An 8,493-nucleotide genomic window follows, 5' to 3' on the forward strand; every position below is an offset into this window, starting at 1 on the left:
TTATCTGCTTTTATTTTCCGCTGTATATGATTTAACTACACAAGTTTATTAGGTAGTCTGGTCCTATCCTCGTCACTACTTCGTCGAGGTTAGGCTAGGCACTTACCAGCATATGGGGTCAGTTGTGTTGATACTACACTCTGCACTGTGTGCAGATACTGGTATCGGAGCATTTGGACCGCAGTAAGGTTGCTGCCTTCAGTCCAACAGGCGACCCGAGGTAGTCCTGCAGGCATCCGCAGGCCTTCGCATCTCCTTCTATCATTTCCTTTCTATTTTTACTTATTCAGAGACAGAATCGTGTATTTCTATTCAGACTTTATTTGTAGTATTCTTAGATAGTCTGCGAAATTGTGACATCAAATTTTGGGTAGAGTTATATTTAGACTTTCGCAGTTTGTACTAAGTTAAATTATCATATTTTATCTTCCGCTTTGTTATTGATATCATTGTTTCCGCTGTTTTGATATGCTGTTTTGAAATTATAAGGACTTAAAGACTTGAAATTGGTAATTAAATTGGAATTGTTGGCTTGCCTAGCTTTCACTAGTAGGCGCCATCACGATTCCAGAGAGTGGAAAATCTGGGTTGTGACAAGTTGGTATCAGAGCTACAGAGTTAGGAAAAAACATCACATCTATTCTTTCCTGTCGTGCGGTTTGGTTTGTCAATGCTAATTGAATTTTTACTCTGTTCTTTCGCAGATGGCAAGAACATGCGCTTCCTCATCCACTGATCAACAGCCCGAGCCCCTAGCAGCAGTTCCTACGAGGGGTAGAGGGTGAGGCTGAGGCCATGCTAGAGGCTGAGGTAGGGGCAGAGCTCAGCCCAGAGCAACAGCACTAGCGGCGGAGCCTCAGGTTGAGTTTGATGATGAGGTTCCGACCCAGGCAGTTTGGGTGGGCCCAACTCAAGTCCCAGAGAGGTTCATTGCTACCCCGAGTACTAGGATGCTCTGGTCCATCTAGTGGGCCTTATGGAGAGTGTCACCAAGCAGGCTTGCTTCCTGTAGCACCAGCCGTCTCTCAGGCTGTAGGAGGAGCCTAGACTCCTGCTACCTGCAATCCGAAGCAGATGGCTCCCCAGTTTCACTCTCCAGTAGCTCAGCCAGTTGTAGCAGTTCAGCCGGGTATGGTAGCTCAGACCGGTGATGGAACAGCTATGTCTGCTGATGCCTTGTGGAGATTGGACAGGTTCACCAAGCTCTTCACTACCACTTTCAGCGGTGCATCTTCTGAGGATCCCCAGGATTATTTAGACAGTTGTCATGAGGTTCTCAGGAACATGGGGATAGTGGAGACCAATGAGGTCGACTTTGCTACTTTTCCCTTATATGGATCTGCCAAGACTTGGTGGAGAAATTATTGTTTGGCTAGACCAGTTGGGTCACCAGCTTTGACTTGGGATAAGTTTTCTCAGCTATTTCTGGAGAAGTTTTTTCCTATCACTCAGAGGGAGAACTATCGGAGGCAGTTTGAGTGTCTCCAACAGGGTTCTATGACTGTTACTCAGTACGAGACCAGATTTATTGATTTGGCCTGTCATGCTCTTCTTATACTTCCCATTGAGAGAGAGAGAGAGTGTGAGGAGGTTCACTGAGGGACGCGTTCAGCCTATTCGACTTCAGATGGATAAGGAGACGGGAAGCGAGATTTCCTTTCAGGATGCAACCAATGTGGACAGGAGGGTTGAGATGGTTCTATTATAGGGGGTGGTCAGAGGTCTGATAAGAAACCTCGTCATTCTGGTTTAGTGGTGCCTCGTCTGGAGGCAGGGATTCTTTTGGTAGGGGCCATCTTTCCAGGTCGTTTCATTCAGCACTACAGGCTTCTCACGGTGCCTAGGTGGCCGTGGTTCTCACTTGCAGTATTCTGATCAGCAGTCCTATAGTGCATCGCCAGCTCCTATTAGTGTACCTCCACTTCAGAGTTTTAAGGATCGTCAGCCCTAGTAGCCGAGGGCTTGTTTTACTTGTCGTGACACGAGGCATATTACTAGATTTTGCCCTCGAGCTCCGAGCAGTTCTCAGCACCAGGGTTCCCGTCCCATGATTCAGGCACTGAGTGTTCCACCGCTTGCTCAGCCAACTAGAGGTGGAGGTAGGGGTGCTAGAGGTGGAGGTAGAGGTATTAGAGGTGGAGGCCAGCCAGCAGGAGGCCGTCCCAGAGATATAGTTCAGAGTGGTAGGGTGCAGCCCCGATGTTATGCTCTTCCAGCTAGGCTTGAGGCTGAGGCTAAGGCTTCCGATGCAGTCATCACAGGTACTGTTCTAGTTTCTAGTAGGGATGCTTCAGTGCTATTTGATCTAGGGTCTACATACTCCTATGTGTCATCTTATTTTGCACCATATTTGATTATGCCTAGTGATTCTTTGAGTGCTCCTGTATATGTATCTACACTGATGGGTGATTCTATTATGGTAGATCGTGTTCATCGCTCTTGTATAGTTGTGATTGGGGTCTTGAGACTCGAGTAGACTTATTAATTTTTGATATGGTTGATTTTGATTTCATATTGGGGATGAACTGGTTATCACCTTACCACGCTATCTTGGACTGTCATGCCAAGACTGTAACCTTAGCCTTGACAGGGTTGCCTCGTTTAGAGTGGAGAAGGACTCCTGGTCATTCTACCTATAGTGTTATCTCATATGTGAAGGCTCGGCATATGGTCGAGAAGGGGTGTTTGACATATTTGGCATATGTTCGTGATTCTAGTGCTGAGGTTCTTTCTACGGATTCTGTGCCTGTTGTTCGTGAGTTTCCTAAGGTATTTCCTTTAGACCTGCCGGGTATGACACCCGATAGGGATATTGACTTCTGCATTGGTTTGGCTCCGGGCACTCAGCCCATTTCTATTCCACCATATGGTATGGCCCCGACTAAGTTGAAATAATTGAAGGAGCAGTTGAAAGACTTGTTTGATAAGGGCTTTATTAGACCTAGTGTCTCACCTTGGGTGCACCGATGTTGTTTGTTAAGAAGAAGGATGAATCAACGAGAATGTGTATAGATTACCGGCAGTTAAACAAGGTTACAATCAATAATAAGTATCCATTGCCGAGAATTGATGATTTGTTTGATCAGCTTTAGGGTGCCAAGGTATTTTCGAAGATTGACTTGAGATCTAGCTACCATCAATTGAAGATTAGGGCATCCGATGTCCCTAAGACAGCTTTCCACACTCGGTATGGGCATTATGAGTTCTTGGCGATGTCATTTGAGTTGACAAATTCCCCAGCAGCTTTTATGGATTTGATGAACCGAGTATTCAAGCCTTACTTGGATTCATTCGTGATAGTCTTCATTGATAATATTTTGATTTATTTCCACAGCCAGGAGGAGCATGAGCAGCATCTGAGAGTGGTTTTTCAGACTTTGAGAGATAATCAATTCTATGCTAAGGTTTCGAAGTGTGAGTTCTGGTTGAGTTCGGTTGCATTCTTGGGTCATGTTGTATCAGAGAGGGTATTCAGGTAGATCTAAAGAAGATAGAGGCAGTCAACAACTGGCCTAGACCCGCATCAGCTACAAAGATCTGGAGTTTCTTGGGTTTGGCAGGCTACTACCGTCGGTTTGTAGAGGGGTTTTCATCTATAGCATCCCCTATGACCAGATTGACTCAGAAGGTGCCCAGTTGAGGTGGTTAGACGAGTGAGAGGCGAGCTTTCAGAAACTCAAGTTAGCTTTGAATACGACGTTAGTGTTGGTTTTGCCCACAGGTTCAGAACCATATACAATTTATTGTGACGCATCTCGTATTTGACTTGGTGTGGTGTTGATGCAGGATGGCAAGGTCATTGCTTATGTTTCACGTCAGTTGAAGATTCATGAGAAGAACTATCAGGTTCATGATTTGGAGTTAGCAGTCATTGTTCATGCATTAAAGATTTGGAGGCATTATCTGTATAGCGTGGCATGTGAGATGTTCACGGATCACAAGAGTCTACAGTAGTTGTTCAAGCAAAAGGAGCTATATTTGAGGCAGAGAAGGTGGTTGGAGCTATTAAAAGACTATGATATCACCATCTTATACCATCCGGGAAAGGCCAATGTGGTGGCCGATGCTTTGAGTAGGAAGTCGGCCAATATGGGCAATCTTGCATATATTCTGGTTGGTGAGAGACCGCTTGCTTTGGATGTTCAGGCTTTGGCCAATCAGTTCGTGAGGTTGGATGTTTCTGAGCCTAGTTGTGTATTAGCTTGCATAGTCGGTCGTTCTTCTTTATTGGAGCGTATCCGAGATCGACAGTATGATGATCCTCATTTGTGTGTCCTTAGAGACACGGTGCAGCACGGTGGTGCCAAGCAGGTTACATTAGATGATGATGGAGTTTTGAGGATGTAGGGTCGAGTTTGTATGCCTAATGTGGATGGGCTCCAAGAGTTGATTTTACAGGAGGCCTATAGTTCCTGGTACTCTATTCATCCGGGCACCACTAAGATGTATCAGAATATGTTGCGTATATGGCTCGGTGTTTAAACTGTCAGCAGGTAAAGTACGAGCATCAGAGACCTGGTGGTTTGTTTCAGAGGATTGAACTTTCCGAGTGGAAGTGAGAGCGTATCACTGTGTACTTTGTTGTTGGACGCCCACAGACTCAAAGGAAGTTCGATGCAGTGTGGGTTATTGTTGATAGGCTGACCAAATCAGCACATTTCATCCATGTGGTAGTCTCCTATTCTTTTGAAAGGTTAGCTGAGATCTATATCCGGGAGATTGTTCGTCTTCATGGTGTGACCATGTCTATCATTTTGGATCGAGGTACTGAGTTTACCTCACATTTTTGGAGAGTAGTTCAACGTGAGTTGGGCACACGGTTCGAGTTGAGCACAATATTTCATCCATAGACGGACGGGCAATCCGATCGTACCATTCAGATTTTGGAGGATATGCTCCGAGCTTGTGTTATTGACTTTGGAGGCTCGTGGGATCAATTTTTGCCTTTTCCGGAGTTTGCCTACAACAATAGCTACTAGTCGAGCATCCAGATGGCTCCTTATAAGGCTTTGTATAGTAAGCGGTGTCGATCGTCGGTTGGATGGTTTGAGCCAGGAGAGGCTCGATTGTTGGGTACGGATCTAGTGCAGGATGCCTTGGACAAGGTTAGGATCATTCAGGATAGGCTTCATACAGCTCAGTCCAGGCAAAAGAGTTATGCCGACCGTAAGGTTCGTGATGTGACATTCATGGTCGGCGAGCGGGTGTTACTTCGGGTATCGCCCATGCAGGGCATGCTGAGATTTGGGAAGAGGGGCAAGCTTAGACCTAGGTTCATTAGTCCTTTCGAGATTCTTAATCGAGTGGGAGAGGTGGCTTACAAACTTGCGTTGCCGCCGAGCTTATCAGCCGTGCATCCATTGTTTCATGTGTCCATGCTTAGGAAGTATCTCGGCATCCATCCTACATGTTAGACTTCAGCACTTTCCAGTTGGACAAGGACTTGTCCTATGAGGAGGAGCCAGTAGCTATTCTAGACCGGCAGGTTCGTCAGTTGAGATCAAAGAGTTTCCCTTCTGTTCGTGTTCCGTGGAGAGGTCATCCTGTTGAGGCATCGACCTGGGAGTCCGAGTCCGGTATGCGGACCCGTTATCCCCATCTTTTCTCCGACTCAGGTACTTCCTTCTTATGTCCATTCGAGGACGAACAAATGTTTTAGAGGTGGAGAATGTGATGACCCAAAAGGTCATCACTTGTTTTATAACTAAATTCTGTGTTCTAAGTCATTAAAACCTCCTTTTTGTGTTACCTCGATTTGCGTACGCAGTCCAGACGTGTATATAGAAAGCCATTAGGTTGACTTTGGTAAATATTTTTGGTAAATGGACCCGGACCTGTGGTTTGACGATCTCAGAGGGTCCGTAGGAAAATATGGGACTTGGGCATATGCCCAAAATCGAATTCCGAGGTCCCAAGCCCGAGAAATGAATTTTTGAAGAAAATTGTTTAACTGAAAATTTTAGAGTTTTTAGAAATTTGAATGTAATTGAATTTGATGGTATCGGGACCGTATTTAGTTCTGGAGCCCAGTACATGTCTTATATATGATTTAAGTTGAGCCAGTAAAATTTGGTGAGAAACAGACTTGAAATGACATGATTCGGAACCTTAGTTGTAAAATTTGAAACTTTAAAAGTTCATGAGATTTTTTTTGATTTTGATGCTAAATTCATAGGTGTGGGTGTTAATTTGGCAATTTGATCGCATGGATAAGTACATATGATGTTTTCAGGTTAGTATGCATGTTTGGTTAGGAGCCCCGAGGGCTTGGGTGAGTTTCAGATGGGTTTCAGGATGTTTTTACACTTAGAAAAGTTGAAGGTTTTGCTATCTCAGGTGCACAGAGGTTTTGTTCTTCGCGTTCGCGTGGGTCCAATTGCGAACGTGTAAGGTAAACTTCCTCAAGTGCCAGTTGTTCTTCACGAACGTGGAGCTTAGGATGCGAATGCGAAGTTGTGGGGGAGTTACCCTTCGCGAACGCATTCAGGCCCTCATGAACGCGTAGGGTTAGTGGCATGGGGGAAGGGTTTCAAATTTGTTCTACACGAACGCGGCCACCTAACCGCGAAGGCTCAGGGTGCTGAAGCTCTGCGAACACGAGCCTTTGTACGTGAACGCGATGGTCATCTGGGCCTGACCCATCGCAAACGTGACAGGCCCATCGGGAACGCGATGAAGGCCTGCCCAGTCATTTTTAAAATAGTAGCAAAATTGGGATTTAGTCCATAACTTCATATTTTCAAAACTAGAGAGCATTGAGGCGATTTTCAAAGAACAAGATCTTCCCCAAAGCATTGGTATATGATTCTAAACCTTTTTCTTTCGATTTTCCATTGCATTTCATCAATTTTCATCCAAAAATAAAGGGTTTTTATGGTCGAAATTAGGAATGGTAGAGTTAGAGCTTTTTGATTAATTGGGATTTAGACCTCGTTTTGGAGTCCAATTTCGAAACTAATTGCATATTTGGGCTCGTGGGTGAATGGGTGATCGGGTTTTGGTCCGAAACTCGAGTTTCGACCAAGTGGGCCCGGGGTCGATTTTTGACTTTTTGGGGAAAATGATAGAAAACCTATAACTAAGCATTGGGTATGAATTCTTTAGCATTTATTGTTGTTATTAAATTTATTTGGACTAGATACAAGTAATTTGGAGGCGAATTCTAAAGGAAAAGCGGTGTTTGAGACTTGAGTTGGCCGTGGATGTTTGAGTTAAGTGTTTGGTCTAACCTTAGCTTGAGAGATTAGGAGACGTGTCTTATTTTCTATGTGTTAATTGTAGAGTATGACGTATAGGCATGGTGACGAGTATCTATACGTCGGTGTCAAGCATGCCCGTGAGTCTCGTATTGTAATTGTTGAGACTCCGTTGTGATGTTTTCATGCCTAAAATGTTGATTATCATTGTTGGTTCCCTTGCCGGGATGTTATGGTTTATAATATTGTTTCCCATGCCGGGATGTTATTGTTTACGATATTGTCTCCCTTGCCGGGATATTGTTGTGTACTTTTGTGCCCTTGCCGAGATTCTTTTGTGATTGATGTTGATTTGTAAATGGGCGCGGGTGGCACGCCGCCATGGTGACATATGAAATAGGAGCGGGTTGCATGCCTGCAACGAGATATATGAAATGAGAGCGGGTTGCAAGCCTACAATAAGATATATGAAATGGGATCGTGTGGCACGCCGCCATAGGAATAATTGAAATGGGATCAGGTTGCACGCCTGCAACAAGAAAGAGATGAAAGTGAATATTGTGCTTGTTTTTCTTATTCTGTTAGTATTTGAATATTAGTTTCTTTACATTCCTCTTTGATATTCTGTTGTTATCCAATACTCCCCGCAGCACGTTATTCCCCCTCCCATCTTTATTGTGATTTTCTACTTTTATTTTTCGCTGTATATGATTTAACTGCACAGGTTTATTAGGTAGTCTGGTCCTAGCCTCGTCACTACTTCGTCGAGGTTAAGCTAGGCACTTACCAGCATATGGGGTCGGTTGAGCTGATACTACACTCTGCACTGTGTGCAGATACTGGTACCGGAGCATTTAGACCGTAGTGAGGTTGTTGCCTTCAGTCCAACAGGTGACCCGAAGTAGTCCTGCAGGTGTCCGAGGGCCTTGGCGTCTCCTCATATCATTTCCTTTCTGTTTTTACTTATTCCGAGATAGATTCGTGTTTTTTCTTCCGACTTTATTTGTAGTATTCTTAGACAATCTATGAAATTGTGACACCAAATTCTGGGTAGAGTTGTATTTAGACTCCCGCAGTTTGTGCTAAGTTAAATTATCAGGTTTTGTCTTCCGCTTTGTTATTGATATCATTGTTTCCGCTGTTTTGATATGTTGTTTTGAAATTATAAGGACTTAAAGACTTGAAAAGGGTAATTAAATTGGAATTGTTAGCTTGCCTAGATTTTACTAGTAGGCGCCATCACGACTCCCGAGGGTGAGAAATCTGGGTTGTGACACCACATCGAGGCTTTGTTATT

Source organism: Nicotiana sylvestris, chromosome 10, assembly GCF_000393655.2.
Source record: "Nicotiana sylvestris chromosome 10, ASM39365v2, whole genome shotgun sequence".
NCBI classification, from domain to species: domain Eukaryota; kingdom Viridiplantae; phylum Streptophyta; class Magnoliopsida; order Solanales; family Solanaceae; genus Nicotiana; species Nicotiana sylvestris.